This window comes from Strigops habroptila, chromosome 3 (genome assembly GCF_004027225.2).
Source record: "Strigops habroptila isolate Jane chromosome 3, bStrHab1.2.pri, whole genome shotgun sequence".
Classification (NCBI taxonomy): Eukaryota; Metazoa; Chordata; class Aves; order Psittaciformes; family Psittacidae; genus Strigops; species Strigops habroptila.
The window spans coordinates 30,536,029-30,555,615 of NC_044279.2; the positions used below are offsets into that span (position 1 = coordinate 30,536,029).

The window sequence follows — 19,587 nt, forward strand, 5'->3', positions numbered from 1 at the left end:
GTTGGGGCTTTTCAGCCTGGAGAAGGCTGTATGGAGACTTCATAGCAGCCTTCCAGTATCTGAAGAGGGCCTACAAAGATGCCGGAGAGGGACTCTTCATCAGAGACTGTAGCGACAGGACAAGGGGTAATGGCTTCAAACTTAAACAGGGGAAGTTTAGGTTAGTTATAAGGGAGAAGTTCTTCACTGTGAGGATGGTGAGGCACTGGAACAGGTTGCCCAAGGATGTTGTGAATGCTTCATCCCTGGCAGTGTTCAAAGCCAGGCTGGAAAGAGCTTTGGGCGACATGGTCTAGTGTGAGGCATCCCTGTCCATGGCACGGGGGTTGGAACTAGATGATCTTAAGGTCCTTTCCAACCCAACCCATTCTATGATTCAATGTTACGACATGGTTTCTGGAACAACATTAGCAAAACCAATTTGAAGAACTTTTAAAAAAAATATATTTATAATCACAGAATTTCGTACATACACTTAGCTTGTCACAGGCAGATCTTTTCAGCCTTGCCAGAATCAATTTCTCTCTCACACAAAGAATAACTTATGAAGGAAGTTCAGAATATGAACAGAATATGAACAGAATATCATACTCTCTGCTGAGTAACATAATTGCCTGATAGTGGTAAGATAGAGATTTCCTAATACATGGAGAGGATCTCCTGCTGTATTTTGTGAGTAGACAATATGCTGTTCAAATGCAAATTGCATATATTATTTCAATAATATTTCAATATATTTGAAATCCTCTTAGCAACACTACAGCTAAATTAGTGGTGGAACAATGATATAAATTGAATGACTTGAAGCATTATCTATGTGCTGTTCTATAGGCTCAGTTTCTGAAGAAGGACTAAATAAGATCCCAGTCCTGCAGGATTACTTGAGTGAATAGATCCTGATATGCGTGAATAGGTCCTGATATGTAAATCTTTTCAGGATAAGAGCCTTTGTAATTTCTAGGGCAGGAACCATATCTGTCTCTCTGCTTTGTGATGCACCTCCAGTATGAATGCATAAGTAATAATGCTCCATTTTAATTCCTTGTGAAAGCAGTGACTCCAGCTCTGGCCATGAGTTAAATCCAGAATAAATGGGGCGCAAGCATTGCAGAGGCTGTTAACACATTGACAGCATTCTCTTTTGCACTGTGAAGTTGCCTTGTTTACAGCCTGTGTTCTCAAAGCCTGTGGAGTGGCAAGAGCTTGGATCTTGCCTTTAGAGGCAAGAGCAAGAGCTTGGATCTTGCAGCTCAAAACTGCTCAGAGATCTAGTTTCCCTTGTTTGCAGACCTCGGTATCTAATCAAGCAGCCTGCAGCTAGTAGTAGATGATGAGACGTTGACGTGATTAACCAAAGCAATTTTAAAAATGGCTTAACCTCACAACTTGGTGGTGGCAGCTGGAGTGTAGTTTTGTCTGCGTGTTGCAGTAGCTCTGGTCAAGGCAGGGCTCTGGTGCTCAGCCTGGGGCTGCAGGAGGTCTGCTCCTGTTACAGGGAGAGTGGGAGCAGTGAGTGATATGTGGAGCTTAGAGTTTATTTTTAGCCTAACTAAAGTCTTAGCTTTCTAATCAAAATACAGCTGTTACATTAGTCCAGCTGCATCATTTTAGATAATACAGTTAAGACACGCATTTACTAGTACCTGTCCCCTTCTCTGGGTCTGCTGGCTGGTGGTGTTTATATCTCTCAAGGAGAACTGGTGGGGCAGACAAGTGAGGTTATGATGAGTCATTAGCACACTGGTGACAGGACAAGTTTCATGCTAATGATGAGTGTCCGTTACTGCCTCCTTATAAATCCACTTGGAGCTATTTTTACAAGTTTTCTAGCACAATTGGCCTGCTTATACTTTCTTCATTGATTCCCAGTTCCACATTATACTTACTTTTCTGTTTGCTATTGCTGAAACTGGTTTTACCTGACTCTCTCCTTTCCACTGTGATTTGTATTTGCAGGCTGATGCCTCTGGTGTTTGTCTGTGCCTATGCTATGCTATGCTTTGGTTTTATTCTGGGGTTGTAGACAGTTTTGTGATTTTTCCATAATCCTTGGAAATGGGAAGGAAATTTGGAACTAAAGAACTTTCTGAATATTAATCTTACATCTGATTAACTGATTTTTTTCAATACCAGTGCACACTTTCCTGTGAATGTGCCTGCTTTTTAAATGAATCTAAGCCTGGATTCCAGCAATTGAGCTTAGTTAGGTTAACATCACAGCTAAAGGAAAGCTGGTGTGACTTTTACAATCACCCCAGAAGGGGCTAAGCTGCATAATCTTTTTGCAGTTTTCAAGTGGGTTTTCTTTGTGAAGGACTGGTGGGAAAGGCCATATGCATTGGAATATGAAACCAGAGACTTAAAAGGATTAGGTGAAAATGCAGAGAAAGGTGTTAGGGAAAGGAGGCAAATTATCACTTACAGCTTTGACAAAAGCTACTAGAAAAATGTCAGAAGTCCTTACTGTTCTGAGTCAGAACTGAAATCTGAATGCAATTTATGCCTTTAGAAGTGCTCGGTGTAATGGTTGGTATGAAGGTAATTTTTTTTAGTGTAACAAACTAGCATATTGATTTTCGATTGAGCCTTAATGTCTCTGGATAGGTAACAGCTTTGTATCTCTTTGGAGCCTGGAAAATCTAAGCTCCTTGGCATGCACAAAAAGCATTGTCTTTTTTGTTTAAGCAGGACTCTGCATACTCTGTTGTCATCCAGAAGCAATTCCTTAAAGATTATGTCTTTAATCTTAGATATGCAAATGTCATTCAGTTTGGTTAAGTTCTTACTTTCCCCATGTTTCTTTTCTATGGGTGATGTTTTGCATGACATGCTCTTCCTAGAGTATCCTCTGCAATGGATTGATATATATAACAAGTATTACAAAATAGCTTTTTCTCAGAGTGGAGGTTAATTTACAATGACCCTTTTTTGCCATTGCTGAGCACGTCCAGTGCCTGGTGCTGAACTGATGGGTCCTTTTGATTAGCAGAGACTGAAAGTGTTTTTTTTCAAGAGCTACTCATGATGGCTTAGGCATTATTGAGTTCAGCAGTAATCTTTCTACATCGCAGCACTCTCTCTTGCCTCACACTGTGATTGAGGCTGAAGAAGTGAATTTAGATCTGCAAAAATGATCTAAAATTCCGTGTGGTTTTCTATAAATTTTCATGTATAGAAAGTCAAGCAAATTACTTCATTATCTTTACAGCCCATTGTGAATAGGAAAAGTGGGATTAAAAAAAAAAAAAATCTTCTTTCTTCTTTATGTTATGAGCTGAAATATTCAAATCACATTTTTGTAACACCTGATGCAATATTGCCTGTCCTCATCCATGTAAAATGAGTAAGTCAGGTGGCAGTTCCACTGCTTTCCCAGCTGACTCAGTGGCTCAATTCAGATACCAGTAGATACAAATAATGACGCTGCCAGTGTCGTTGCTTAAATATGAAAGAGGAGTATACTGTGGAGCTTCTCAGAGTTGTCTGTGGAAGATGGCTTATTCTGTCACCAGGAGTAAATCCTGCTGGAGCATCTCCCTCCATCCACTGTGCCCATGGAAAGCAGGGAGGTGCTGAGCAGTGAGTCGTCTGTGGGACCTGCCACTGAGGAGCAAGGCAGGACAACCTGGGCCTTCACTGAACTCTGGGCCTGGGTATTGCCTGGGCACATTCAGACTGCCAGTACTTGTCTGGCTTGTTTTTTTCGTAGGTGTCAACAAATTCTCTTTCTGGAGGATAAAAGAGAGAAAAATACTCCATTTATAGGCCTAACTCTTTTATTTGTGGGCTACAGGCCTACAGAGCTCTTTCACTTTTAGACCACTCTTCATCTACATTTGGTTTTACTGGTGTGTTGTTTTCTCTCTTAAGTCATCTAAAGTACAGCAGAGCAAGAATCCTTCATCCCATTTCCTATGTTCTGTCCATAGGCATCCAGCGATTGCTATTGTCTGGGTCAATATACTGAGCTAGAAGGAGCCCTCGTCTCACCCTCTATCTGTGTGTACTGCATTCTTCAGCAGATCTGTTTAAAAATGATTATGATCCTATGCTAACTATAAAAGCAAGAAAGATTTATATTGTTTTAAACTCGCAAGGATAAACATATTTAATTTGTAGTTTCCTAAACTATTCTTGGGTATTTGATCTTTTCCCCTGATTACAGCACTGTTCTAGATACTCTAGATGTTTTAAATCAAAACAACACAGTTCTATGCCTGTAGTTTTTCTGTAGTCCCTCTGCATTTCACACTTGGAAAATGCATTTCTAGTTCCCTGATGTCTATACTCTGTCTTTTTATTTTAGCAACTGTCTCAGTTTGACAGGCTTTTCCATAATACATAGGTTACTAAACGTAAAGTTAAAACTTACAGAGGTGAAAGACTCACAAATGATGGAATAGTAATATCCAGAGTTACTGGTAAAAGGGAAGGAAGGTGTTAACAGCTAACCAAGTGTTGCCCTGTTGAGGATGAAATTAATGTCTGTTGATTTCTTTAACCTTTTTTCGCTTCCTACATTGCACAGCGGGTTGTAAGCTTCAGTTGAAAAAAATTAATGTAAAGCTATTAACAAGCACAGAGTTTGGTGTAACACAAATGGATCTTGGAAAATAATATATATAAAGTTATCGAAAGACTATTGTATATTAACTGTTACGGTGTTTCACTGAACATTGTAGGGAATAGTTCTTAAGTCTTTACTTTGAAAAATGACTGAGGGAACTTCAATGAGAAATTCGCATTCTTTAAATGCTTGCCATTTCAGAAAACCATTCAGAACTTTGAAGTTGTTTTTTCTGTGTTCTAGTTTATTTTCCACCCCAGCTTATAAATCACAAAGCAAACATGTAAACCTTCATATTAAACGTTGGAAAAATGACAGAATATACTGCATTATCCTGATGATGTAATATGCAAGTTGTTATTTCAAGAACTTTCTACTTGAGATAAATGCTTTTCTTGAAAATGAGTTTTCAGAGTCCCTAACACATATGATCATGAGGTATGTATACAGCAAGGGAGTTAAAGACTAAAATTTAGGTGTGACAAAATAAGGCCTTTTGTGTATGTGGCTCTGTAAGATTAGTTCAAATTATTTTTGTCCACAGACTCTCAAGAGTAGTTTACAGGGAGCTAGAAATAATAGAAATGCTCTTCACAGATGGGGAATATTCTGATATTCTGTCTAGGTCAGCAGCAGCAGAAGGATTAAACCCCAGTGTCTTAACATGAACATTTACTTTATAAGAGGGAGAAGGGAGAAGTCTGGAAGTACAGTCACCATCTTTCTTCACCTCTCAGCACAGTGAAAAGACCGTGACATTAAACTGCTCGAGACAAGAAAGTTGTATGTCTTTACATAGAAATGCAGCATGTGGAAAGAAGTAGAATTACACGACTTAATGAAGCCTTATGAAAAATCATTAGATTTCCAATCTTGTAAATAGTCATTAAATCACTGAAAAGCAGATCTGATTTTGCATTGCAGTTAATCAGAGCACAAGCAAAACAGAATAGTAAGCACACCTTGACTGAGCTACCTACAAAGTACTATAGCTTTGGAGCCTCAGTGCTTGGGTCTTTTATGTCACCCATGGAGTTAGCAATGGACCTTACATATCTAAAAAGTTCCTTGCCTCATATTTACGTACTTAAATCATTGTCCATTTCTCTATTAATACAACTTAAAAATCCTTTGTGTAATAGCGATCAACTACAGTTACAAAAGGAAATACAGGTATGAGAGTGAGACAGAAATCTGTTAGTTTATGTAGCCAACTTCTGAAGTGAGTACTCTGTATTATATGATGTGTTTGGGTTGCACTTGATCTTGGAAGCATTTGAAAAATTGCAAGTAGTGCCAGTGTGGTGTAGTTCCTTCCTTGGATCCACTCATCCAGACGTATAGTGGATATTACACCCAAACTGCTAAGAGAGGAAATGGAGATATGGAGGTAGTTTGACAGTATCTACAGCTATGAATCAGAGGCGGCTTGGGAAGAAGAAATCGAAGCTGAAGTTGAGTAAAGACTTTTTGAATCTTTCTGGAAGGACATGCCACAATTTGGTGGATGGAGACAAACATAAGGAGTGATCAGAAAAGATACTATAAAGGGAAGAATGAAATGTATTAGAAAAAGCAGTTTCATGCTGGTAAACCAGCATGTATCTGAGCAGGCATCTCAGTGTAATTTACTGCAGGAGAGAGCTCTATGATCAAGTTTTTCTGACATGGTATTAATGACTTTAAAAATAGCTAAATGTGCACCCAAGTGTATTTTTAAAGGCATTCTATAATAGCTTGCATATTAAGTAATCTGGAAAAATAAAACCACACAAGCTCACTCTGCTTTTAAAGTTTAATTTTGGTAGCATTTTATTAATATGTCTTTATGCAAGAAAGTGACTAACTGGAAACCTACGTTTATGAATTGCAGGACACATCTGGGAAAAGCTGACTGTAAGAGAATGTTATGAAAGTATACATAACAAATTCTAACAGAACTGGTAATCGAAAAATCGGGAGTTGAGCAAACAACTGAACCCTGTCTTTATTCAATTCTAGATACTGCCTCTGGATCTGCATTGAAACAGAGTCCACCTTATTAGAGGTTGGTGACTTTTCTTTTTTCAGTTCTTATATATAGTTTTAAAATAATTATTTATTACCATGTTTAAGGTAATGAAGTGAAAAATATGAGCTTCTTAGTAGTTAATAATTAGTTCCAGTGCAATGGAAAAAGTGGTAAAAACATTGTTAAGTCAGAAATTTATGCTGAATTAATGCACAGAAGCAGTGTTGTGCTTTTGGCCTCATCAGCGCAGTTAGTTTGTAAATGTTAGCTATATTGAAATACAACATTTTAACATTAGGTCTAGTGGCAAGGTTTTTGATTCAAATACTTCTCTGGTTTGACTTGATCTTTGGTATGTATATCTAACTGTTCTTGTTTGAAGGTTGGAGTAGTCAGTACTTCTGAGACTGTATGTGCCATGAAGGCCACATCAAATAAGCTTTTTATATATATAATACAGAAGCATAGGACTTGATCTGTGTTTTCTTTAACTAGTCAGAAATGACTATTGGGTTCTAAAGTGTATGCATGTTTAAAGGATGGAAGGTGGTACCAAGTGATCAGTTTAGAGCAGGCTAAAGTCCTTCCAGACTTGGCTTTCTATATATGTATTGCTGGGCAATTGGAAGCCCATAGCTCAGTGACAGTATTCACTATATGAAGGTGGGCTAATTTTGGGCTACCTATAAAATCATGTTAAACTGCAATAAGCAACATTACATGCCTCTGATGAGCTAGTCTGGTGGGATGGACAGTTGAAATAACAATGGCAGCTCTGCGGGCATAATGATTTCAAATCCATATAGCTGCCCCTATAGGAGTAGCCTGAGATTTTCATCAGGGGTATGCAGACATGATTTCTGCCCTACCCCCACCTGACGATCACTTAAAGATTGCATTAAATTCGTATATATTCCTAAGACTATCATTCAAGTAAGAACGTAAACAAGAGATGTTTTAATACAATTTTGGAAACAGTTTTCAGTATATGGTTTTAAATGCTTGAAGTGAAATACATTATTCTGTTGTAGAACAGGACCAGAGGAAGTCATGGCTTCTACTGGCCAAACATGGTTCCTTGGCTTAAAGTTATTTAGTACTGGCATGTTTTACTTCTGCTTCTTTTACCTTTTATAACTTAATTAATTTTCTGCCGCTGAATAAGGAAAGCACCAGCTCAGAGTAGTGCTAGTGAATCCTGCAGGTATCGACCTCTAGCCCAAATCCTTCTGGGAGTCTGAACGTTGTTGCCTTTGACTGATATATTGACGAACTGTTTTGTTCAATATTTGTGTAGTACTGAACCCAAGGGATCTGTGCGGTATAGCCAAATAACAGTGATTCTTCTTATGCACTGTTGCAGGGTTTTGTGAGATACCTCCTTGCATTTCTATTTTATATGCTGCTTCAATCAATTTTAATTTAATGAACAAATTAATGTAGATCAGACTGAATTTTGTAGTCATTGTTAGCTAACCTGTCTGAAAATAGCCCAAAATCTCTGGTTTTACTGTTTAATTCATTCTTACAGAGCCAAATATTTATCGGTCTGTTTTGTCTGTTTCCAAATGACAATGACGACTTTTTGTATACTATATTGTTCAATGCTGGTGAAATGGCATATGCTGTAGGCATGATTTCAGTCTTTGGACCTTGATTTATCATGTAATCTCTGGAGAGAGCGATCTGTTCTGTTCAGCTGGTTTTATTTACGTTCTAGAAAGCTGATCTCTTCACTAATGAAGACATAACTGCAGCTTAGGAAGTCAGTGGGTGTTTCTCCATTTGGATGATGAGTATGGGATACAGCTCACTTACACCTTACTGAGTACGAGATACTATTGCACAGTGCTTATCAGCATCATACCAGACTGTAATAGTTCTGGTCCTTACAGAAACTGTGCTTAGGCTCTTTTTTTGGTTTACAGGTATAAGTGAATCTTCTTATCAGCCAGATCTCATGGAGTTAGCAGCTGGCCTTGTGTGACGATGCAGGAGGACAGTGTGTTTCTCAAACCTGTAGCAGTACATGCTGCCCAAGCAAACTTTCATGGTGGTTCTGTCCTCTGTGCTTATAAATGCAGCTTAGTATATCTTGGGGTATTATACCCATGGGACAAGCATTCATTCCTAACACCTACTTTGTATCTGAGATAAGGTCCATCAAGTCACTTTCACGCACCTTTTCTGTTCGAGAAAGATTTTTATCCACCTTTGTTGCACTGTTCCTCACACTCAATTTTCCATGTATATGTCGTCATACTTTCCTTACCAATAAGCCCACAATTGGCATGGCACTTGCTGTTAGTCTCTTATTAAAGAACAACCGTTCCCCTGCTTATTGTACTGTACGAACAAGCTTGTGATCCCAGGAGCAGCTTGATATACCTGGTGCTTTTTGTCTTCATTCAAAATGGCCACAGTCTCCTGCTGTTTCTAATTTATAACTGCCATCAGTAAAGATGAATATTACTTTTATTCTTTGGCTGGAAAAAAGGCAAAATGAAGGACAAACGCCCTTTTGGAGGAGCGGGAGGTGGAAGTGCAGGAGCCAGTGCTTCCCTGCAGTGGTAAATAGCATTGCTGATTCTCCTGCTGGGACAGGGCACCTGCCTGTGGGCGATCAGGTAGTGCTGTGGATCCGTGCAGCTGCAGCAAGCCCACAGGCCAGGAACAATGTCTTATGTGTAATTCCTCATCCAGTACTTTTCCCCAGGGAAGGAAGCAGTGGGGAGTGAGCTGCTTGTCTCCTGCATGGCTCTCTCCTGAGCTCCTGGGATGTGGAGAGGGAGCAGGCCATCTGCTAAGTGTATAGCTCTGATCACCATCTTTAGACAGTGCCTGTTACGTAAAAAGACAAGAGAGGCTGGGAGGAGGGCAATGCAACATCGCAGCCTCCCTTTTACTTTCTGACCTTATGGGATTAGACAACCTTATATAGGATCTGCCAGTTGTTCGTGTCTCGTTCAGGACTGGGAGAGTTGCTGAGCCATGCTGAGCTGCAGCAGAGGAGTGCTCCCTGGTAGGACTCAGCACTTAGGACACTGTTTGGCTGCAGGCAAGAGGCACAAGGTGCCCGTTGTGTGCATCTCCCACAGTCTGACTCAGAGACATGATTCTGTGATATGACCAAGTACAATGCCTCTCATCTTTCTGAAGAGAAAGTTGAGAGGCGAGAATATCATTTGATGGGTATTCAGCAGGAGGAATAGTGTTGTGTTAATTATTGCATAAGCTGTAGCATCTCATCTAGCAAAGCTCTTTGAAGTATTCTATAAGCTAATTAAATATCTAGACATTCAAAAGTAATTATTTCTATATATAGTTGTTTTTCTATGATGTGATGCAGTCCCTTCCCATTAAGCTTTGCTGTGTCCCAGTGTATGAAAGAGTTAGATCTGTGTTTGGATGTAACTGTGGTTCGGACTAAATACTTCTCAACAATCTTGCAGAATTCAATTTGAATATGTTAAAATGAGCAGAAACAGTTCAACATTTTCCTGGAAAGGCCTTCATAGGATACATTCTGCTTATTATACATTCATTTCTATAACTATGCAGCTGCCTTTTATATCAGAGGCATTATTTTTTAATTACTGAAGTATTTTAAGACCGATGCTCTTGGTAAAGGCATAAACAAAGCACAAAGACCAGTCTGTTTTCCACACAGTAGATTGTTGTGAAGAGTTTGTGCCAGCCAGTACAGAGAGTGCAATCGTGTCTTACTCCTCTCGAGAGATGAATTACTCAACTGCCTCAGCTCCTGCTGCTCCACATTCTTATCCTTGAGCTGTATTGTTGCAGTGGTCTGCTCCTCTTCACAGAGCAGCCAGCCTAACTGGCAGAAATGCAAATGTATAGCACTGTCTTCTTCATGAAAGGTCTTCACCTGTGAGCTCTTTTGGATAAGCATCAGCTTTTCCAGCAGTGTAGTTAATTGTGCTGTTGAGATTATTGTCCCTAAAAGAAAACCAACAGATCTTTTTCAAACAATAGCATTATGCATAGCAGTATCTATTAAAACTGCAAATTTGCAGAGGTGGCATTACTGATTGATACACTGATACATTCTGACAGCCCAGGTGATTTATCTTGCCATTTTTCTGACCAGAAAATTTTGCTCAGGGTTGTAATTTGCTCTGGTGGTTGGCACAATAGGGACTGTGAAAGACAAGGTGTGCCCAATTAAGATCAGCAGATGCAAGTGTATTTCTGTCTTCAACTCATTTTACTGTGAATTAGGTAGCACTATGTGCCTTCAGCAATTGGTCTTTTTTTAAAAGATTTGTGTTGGCAGCTACATACATGTTTTAATGTGGTTACCACTGCAGTTTCTTAACATGCCTCAGTACTATTACACCCCCCTTGGGGTTAAAATGTGCCTGGCATACTACTGAAAGACGCCTTCTGAGTGCTTCTGCCCCTGGTGATACAATCCTTTGACCTTGCTAGGGATAATATTGAAACATACATGTAGTTGTTAAGAAACATTAAATAGAATCATTAAAAAAATCAGCAGCAAATATTGAGGATTGAGCATAGACATTTGCTAATTGGGGGTGTGCAGAGAAGTCTGTGCTAGATTGGCTCATGAAAGCCCATGGAGCAAGTACAGAAGAGAAGCCTTGGAGCAAGTACAGAAACTGAAGTGACAGAGAGTGTGTATCCAAGTCCCCAAAATAACCCACAGCCCTTCATTATGCAAGGAAGTTAAGCTGATATTTTGCTCAGAAGTACTTGTTGCATAAACAACGTGATTTATTGTAGATTAGGAGTGGAATCCTTGAAGATGCTCAGATCATTTCCCTTGTTCACGTGTCAGTGCTCCGCTCTCCCTAGGCATGGCTAGTGGGAGGAGGATGGTCCAGATGTTTTGCCAGCTATTGGTATTGATGCTGGGGTCGAGTCACCAATGTCACCTCTTTTTCTTGATGAAAGAAGGGTCTGTGTCTGGCACTTATCACAGGCGTGTTGAAAGCTATTTAAATCAAGGCGAGTTATTAAGGCACTTACTTTTACATGTTGCCAGCTTTCACAAGTAAATAAGAAGAGATTCATATGGATGAAAACAGTGTACCAAATGGCCTTGCAGGCCTCTGACATCTCAGATGTGTGACTTTTGAATTTGCATCAAGAATAATATATGTTTTTCATTAAAAAGAGACTAACTTTGCAAAAAAATGCTTACTGGAGATTCCAAGAATTACGCGAAGCAGTAGTTATTCACACTGCTGCTTTTTTTTAAGGCACAAAAGCAATCCCTAGACAATGCAAACCACAGAACCTTTCCCTGAAACAGACATTAGTTAGAACTGCTTGGGGTTTTTTTTAAAGATGTTCCAGTAAGATGTTCCAGTTGTTGATACTTGTGCTGTTAAAAGTGTTCATTTACTATAAAGAGACTGATGCTTACACTACAGACTTTTGAATGACAGGCTGAATGAATCCCACCATGTGTTAAAATACATTTAAAAATAAACCAAATTAAACATTAAAACATTATGATAGTATGAAATTTGTTATTGTCTGCCGATATATGTGGAATGCAGTATTTCATCTTAGCTTTCTTTTGAATAAACCAGATAGGCTGAAGTTCTTTAGGTCTTGACTGAGGCAAGTTTCATCAATGTGGCTATATAACTTCTCTAGAAAACTTTCTTTAGTCTTAAACGTCCTTTTGAGGTGTTGATTCAATGACTAAATGCAGAATACCAGTAATGACTTTGCTAACATCATGTACTGTCCTAATTATACCAAATACAAAAGCAGAACTTACATATTAAATCTAAGGATAATTATGTATTAGTGTCCTAGAGTTATTTTTTTGACTAGTAGCTGGCACACTGCTGTGTTTTGGCTTTAGTCTGAGAATAATATTCATAACGCAATAGTTAGCAACTAATACTTGGTTGATGGCTGGGCTTTAACAATGACAATCAGTATGTAATTCTCCTCCTTATCTCTTCAGGGATGGCTAAATCTTCACACTAGAAGTGCACGTTCAGCTGGTTTCCTGGTCCTTGCTGAGTTTGCTTCAGAGCTCTTTGGGATACAGCTTTCCATTTTATAAATAAGACTTCATGCTAATTCTTTAAAATAATACCATTCTAAAATTGAAAAAGGATAGCAGAAACATATTACTTTGTAACTGAGAGCTGGATAAAAATTTGATCCAAACATGAATTATAAACAATTTACGAGAGCCTACCCAATTTTGCAGATGAGGTATAGCAAATTGCTGATTTACATGTGCTCTGCTAATCCCGAATCACGGTAATTTAAACAGCAGTGTTGCAGACTGTTCCTTATCTCTTTTCTTCTGTGATCTGCATAGGGGTTCATGTCTATACATACATATATTCATGCATATACATGAGTAAGGTATATTTTAATTGTACTGGTCTCTTCTGGATGATACCCATTTTAGCTAGTCTAGCGGATACAACAGTTTGGTGATTCTACTTTCTTCAGTCCAGAATAAGCTCAGAATAAGTCTTGGTAATATCCCATAGAATATTTGGCTAATATGCAGTGTATGTTGGTTACTGTTCACAGAATAACAGAATTGTTAGGGTTGGAAGGAACCTCTGGAGATCAACTCAGACCACACCCCCCCCCCCCCCCCCCCCCCGTTGTAACCTTTGAAAGTTTCTCAAAAACTTGTTAGCATTTTATAGATGCTTATTAGCATCTCCATTTAAGCGCAGAGCATTGCAAATGCCAGAACAACATGAGGAGTTCAGTGGTTATTTCTGTAAATTAGATCAGGAGTCACTGTGCTGCTGCTGAAGTAAAACAGAAAAACCTAATATTAGTCTGAATAACGGTGTTAATGAGTTCAGCTTCTGGATGCACATCAGGCGTGGACTGGAGAGAAGCCATCTGCTGTCTACTCTGCACTGTTCTCCTGGTGAGAAGAACTGTTGTGTGCAGCTAATGGGAAAGCAGTGAGACTGTTTTGGCAGCAGCCAGGTCGGCTGTTTGTTCTTCCAGGAGATCAGAAGGGGTAGTTAATGGATCAGAAAGGTGGCTTCCACTGATGTAGGTGGGACATATTCTCTTCTCTTAGACTTGCCTAAAGAGAGCAATAATGACTGAAGATATGAACTCTTCCACCACATCTGCCTCTTACAGTTCTTATGGGTTCCTACCAGCCTGTTCATAACTCTAGCAAAAAATGCCTAATGCAGTAATCCTATAAGCAGTGAGTAATTTTCCTGTGTAAAAAATCACAAGATGAAGCACTGATAGTGACAAGCCCACCAGCTACCCGACCTCTCTACCAGGTCAGCATTGGGAAAAGGGAAAATGGCAGCAGATGCCAGATGCATCTTGAAAATCTTCCTCCTTCTGTTTCATGACAGAGCGTGAAGATGAAACTATTCTTCTAAATGAAAATATTCTTCTATAACCACAACATGCATTAGAGTTAATAAAGAATTTAGTCTTAATTAAACAGTAATAGAAAACCAGAACAGTGCTGTATGTTTTATTTTACAGTGGTTAAAGACATTCAGCTTTATTTGTCTTTCAAATATATTTTGAAGTTCAAACTAAGGTGGAAGCTGTGGCCTATAATTGAAGTCTGCCTCTTGCTTAAGCTATTGAACCCTGCTCCCTTCTGTGGCTGTGTGTCTTACATGTGTTCCAGGTGTGTAGGCATTTTGTGCCTGCAGCACTACTTTACAAAATTGTTCTTACCAGTTTTTGTAGTGAAATTCAGCTGAGCAGTATTGAACCAGCTGGTCGCATTCTTGTGCGGAGAAGCCCTTGAAGAGTAGTTTGTATGGTATTGAGATTTCACGTTTGTTGTTAAAAACTCCAAGTATTAAAGTAACACACAGACTTAGGTAGACACGTGTGACTTACTAATGAGTACGTTACTGAGCTGCATTAGCTTGCTGTCAGTTACTTCCCTCCTGATAATCAATTCTTACAAAAATTGTTTTGAGGATCATATTTAAGGTGGGGGATGCAACCTGTGTATTTCTGAACTCTCTTCCCTATGTTTTACAGAACAACAGAAAACTATTCTTTTCAAAGTGAGTAATGTTTGTGTGGGCTGGGAATATGTCTGTGTGAATTCAGTGTTGGTTCTGTGAACAGCATCTTTATCACAACCTCTGTTTTGACAGGAAGCTTTCATTTAGCTTTGTATATTCTTTTCAGAGGAGGCATTTGCATGTAATAGCCAAACTGCATCTGGGAAATGGTGACAGAAGCAATCACACTGTGGAGGACTTTTCGGGTAAACCAAGCAGCTGGTTGCCAGCAACACTGCTCAGCTCTGTATGACGCCTCTCAGAGCAGGGCTGGGAAGGGGCATGTGGGAATTCCCCACAAGGAGCACAGAGACAAGATGGATATTAGAAGAGTTCTCAGTGGTTTTCCCTGACTGGAAGCCAAGTGAAGAGAACAAGAAGAGTTGTCTGTCCAAAGTGCTCAAACCAAGCCCCGGACTAATTATTCCTTAGGGGTATAACAAAGAAAGGAATAAACAGTCATGTGGGTTTTAGGAAGAAAATATTTAAGCAACTCTGGGTCTTAAAGAGCATGATTTCAGAGACTTGTGATTTGGGTCAAAGCCAGTCCACCCTTGGGAAAGGCACAGAAGAGCCTGCAGTAGGGTGTGCGAGACACAGAACTTGTTTGGCCTTTGCTTTCAATACAAAGTAAAACTTAAGCTTGTTTATGTTTGTGGTAAAATTTAAGAAAGAAGTCAGAGGTGTGAAAAAACTCATTACAGAATGACTCTTGAGGCTGGCTGTGAACCAGCTCCTTGCACTGCCTGGTTTAGGCAGAGTCCTGGGGCTGTGGTCAAATGAGCTGTGGTAGCAACCACTGCCAGTGCTTATTAAAACTACCAAGCCTTGAGAGGTGTGTGAGGATTGGAAATACCTCATCACCCATTTAGGTTGGTTTCTACTTTGATGAGGGCCTACAGTTTAAAAAAAGTCATCAATACAATTCAAAGACTTTGGGGTTTTATTCCACATTTTATAGATAGTTACATACGCATATGCACATTATATAAAAAACCTGTAGTGGTCAGGGTACATGTAAAATTCAAAATATAAATCAAAAATATACCTTTAATGTATATTTAAGTATATTGTGCCAGTCATTTATGTTACATCTTAATAAGCTGCTGAAATTCTCACAGAGCTTGTGTTGCCACCACTCCTAATGTAATGGAGCTTTAACTTGGTATAACATTTTACTGTTTGCTAAGGAAACAAGGACTGTGCAATGATTTTCTGTCAGTCCTCTGCATCAGGTTTTGAACTGCTGATCTAGCTCCTGCAACATGGAAGGAATTCTTCTGCAAGTCTTGAAGATAATTAAGTTCTTACAAGTTTCATGATGGCAGTGGCTCAGTAAAGAGGAAAAACCCAAATCATTGCCCTACTGAGTGGAGAGCTATATTATTCTCCTTGGCAGCAATCAGCATATACATACCTCTAGGCTAAGCACAGCAGGTGCTGTCTCCTGACCAGAAGAGATGTCAGGAAGTACATGTGGTGGGAGAGAAACTGAAATTATTTTAGTTAAGGAGTATGAGAGAAGTAGGACTCAAGTCTGTAGGAAATCTTGTTTCATTACATCTCTTGGTCACAGAACAACTCATTACATATTTTTTATCATTTTACCATTCATATTTCTGTTTTCCAGTAATGTAGTTACTGAATTCACCGAATACGCAGTTTTAGAGATAAGATGCCTCTGAGATGAGAATGAGTGGGAAATTGAAAGGTTTTTTACATTATGCTTAATGCAGCTAAAGCTATTTTTGCTTCAACCTCTATCTTTAGAATTATTAGCTATGAACTATTTCTTGGTTTTGTTCTCTGACACTAGTCTGACTTGCAGCTTCAGAAATCTTTTTCTCTGGTCTTTGAACAAATTAGCGTTAGTGCTCACTGAAATACGGTACGCATGTCACTCCAGAAGTCCATTTAAAAAAATTAGATTTCAGTATGGAGTCACAGTGAATTTGAATACTTAGCTGTTGGTATTATTCTGAGAGCTAGTAATTGATGTTATTTTCTTTAATATCAATATATTTAATTACTGTATTGTGACGAAAGGATTTGAGTCCTATAAATAATTTCTAAAAACAAAGCATAAAATTAGTTTAGAAATCTTGCTTTTATAAAACTAGGAATGGCCTTTGGCATCAAACTAACAAAGTATTCCAAAGAACAGAGAAGCATGGAAAACAAAATCAAATAATGCACTTTCTGCAGGCTGAGTGAAAACCCCAGCCTTTCAGAGTGCTGTAAAGTATGTTAAATGTAGCTTCTGACCGGCAGTTAGAGATGTAGGTTCCCAGTGTGGGTAGACACGGCTGCCACTGGCCTGCTCTTGTGCTCCTTGAGTCACTGGTGTGCTAGACAGCTCAGCAGATGGCTTGTGGTAGGGCATGGGACAGAGAAAAACTGATATTACACCTAAACAGGAATTAATAAATATTAATAAAAATAAGAATACTTTGGATGAAATCAGAAGACATAGAACAAAGAAGATGACCTAGGAGCAAAACCAAAGGTAAATGATTTGGCAGCATAAAGGCAGTCAAACTTAAGCCTTTAAGGTGGCTTCCAAGTGGAAGGAAAGGTACACTGGGAAGATTAATTTTAACAGTACCGTGTGTTGCTTTCTCTCAGTAGCAGTCACTGCAGAGAGCTGGAGATACACTAGACAACTCAGGAAAAGCATTTGTTCAATATAAAATAAGAAATAAACACTTCAGAGGCATAAAGTATGGAACAAGTTAGACAATACCTTCAAAAATATGAATAGGTAAATATGAATAGGTAGACATTTTAGAGAAATGTTTTGACACACAGGCTAATTATTTTACAAAGTAATTAGTTGATAAAGTCAGTTCATTTTGCAGATGAAATACTTCCAAGGAAGGTATAACTGGAGAACTACAATATGGTCAATAGAAGTTGACCATCTGTGTATAAAGTTCCACTTAATCTTTCAAATAATACTGAAAAACAAGTTACATGGTAATAGAATTATTAACAAATAATTAAAAATTAATAAAAGGAAACATATTCTACTTAAATTATTTATTGAAGTCATCACAGTATGTTGTATCTAAAGAGGTTAATAAAATTCCAAAGAACAGTCAACAAATATTTCCTGAGAGGCTAAGAAGGCTACATTTCTTTGTGTTTAAGGGCATAAGCTTAGAACAGGTTGAGGACAAAGCTGTTCACTAAGAAAATCCAAATATTTTTCTCTTTAGTCTCCTACTTGCTGCTCTTAAATAGGATCTTGGAGTAGGTAAAGGTAAGCTCTGGATGCCTGCGGTATGCATACCAGCTGTGATACACCCCAAATTCCTGATCTTGGGATGTGTGCACGCTCCAACAGCCCTCATTTGCTAGCCTCTTATGTTAGTGGATCTCCTTAAATACAACACAGCTTATTTCCAGCCTTCATTTGAAAGGAAACTGGTGCCTTGAGAGAAGAGGCAGAAAAGAAAAGGCAGTAAAGAGGATTCATCATTCAGGTCTCACCTCAAATCAGGACATAGCTGGAGCATGGCATATAATGTCAGTGTAGTCATGAAATATGGAAATTCCTATATCTGATCTAGTTGCTGCAACACTTGTCTTCATAACATCTGTCACGCTCAGTTCTTGCTAGCTCTCTCCCTATAGTTACAGTTTGTATTGTACAAGCCAGTCTATGCAATGTCATGGCATGGAGAGATGTGTGATATGCTTATGGCACCAGCACAGAGGCAGGAAGGACTGTTAACGTGGAATTGAGGCACAGCGACCACACCAAGTACTGCTCTCTCCCAGAAGGCTGGGCACAGCTCTACTGCTGCTGCTTCCAGAGCTGACTGAGTATCTCTGCACAATTCTGCACCACATGGCATGTAGATGAACTTTATGATCTAGACTGCCAGCCTATTTTTTGTCATGAAACATTTTACTCAAGTTTGGGAGCTATGTAGAAGTGCATATAATTAACAAAATGTTCTTGAGTTCTGTTGTGGGGATCTTTTGCTTTTATTCTGTTTGGTTTCTGAAGCCTCTAGGATTAACCTTCAGTCTGAATGAGTCAGGCAATCAATTTATGTTCCACCAGCAGTGCACTGTCTTTTCAGTAACTCAAATATAACTTGTTTTAATACAGTTAATGATACTTGCAATCGTATTTTTTGGGGCTGAGCTATATTTAATAGAGTTGAAATATTATGCAACATGTAAATGATAAAACAGCCTTTACATCTTTTCCTAGTTTCTTGACTCCTGATTATTATGTCCTTTTTCTCCGGCTGTTTTACATGCTCCATGTAGGCAGCGGGAGGTGGTATGATTTGAGATTAAAGGTTGTAAGTATGTAATGTTGAAGCCCATTGACATTACTTTAGGAACTCTAATAATCTAAGCATAAGGGTAGTTGTGAAGTCTAGTTAAAAATGTGTGTTGTGTAAATGGGCAGTGGATAGAGAGATGGGAAGGAAACGAGGGTGTCTCTGAATGCTATGTGCACTGGAGTAGAACTGTAGTGTTCACTGGCTGCATAGAGGAGAAGAGAGGTAGGAAACTATCCTGAGAATTCAGTAGGCTACATTTTAAAAGTGTCTGGAATATGGACAGAGCATTTAAAATGTGATTTTATGTGAAACTCCTCCTCTTATGTTTTATTCCTCCTTGTGCTTCATTCATTTAGAAACAGAAATCTCTCTAGCACAGGGCAAGTGAGAGCCAAGAGGTTTTATTATCATAGGTTTTATTATCAGATATTAGTGATGAATTTACTGGACTCTATACATAAAATGAAATACTTCAAATGTTTATACAGAGAATAATACTGATCTGAAATAAGAGCAAAAATAAAAAACTAAAAGGAGAACATGATCAGATGTTGTAGAATAAAAAGACAGCAAATCATTCCTGTTGTTCTCAGAAACTGCTGAAGATGAATTTATTTGGGTTCTTCAGAACTCATTCTTCTGCAGCTAAATCCAGTTTAAATT

General features: G+C 38.8%; 1 protein-coding gene across 1 annotated transcript in view; it reads left to right on the top strand.

Moving 5' to 3' along the window:
• The window catches only part of CNTN1 (contactin 1), a 235,892-nt gene that overhangs the window by 65,549 nt on the left and 150,756 nt on the right, over positions 1-19,587 (top strand). Inside the window, 1 exon segment of the mRNA XM_030479376.1 lies at positions 6,569-6,614. The gene's annotated coding sequence lies outside the window, so the exon portion shown is untranslated.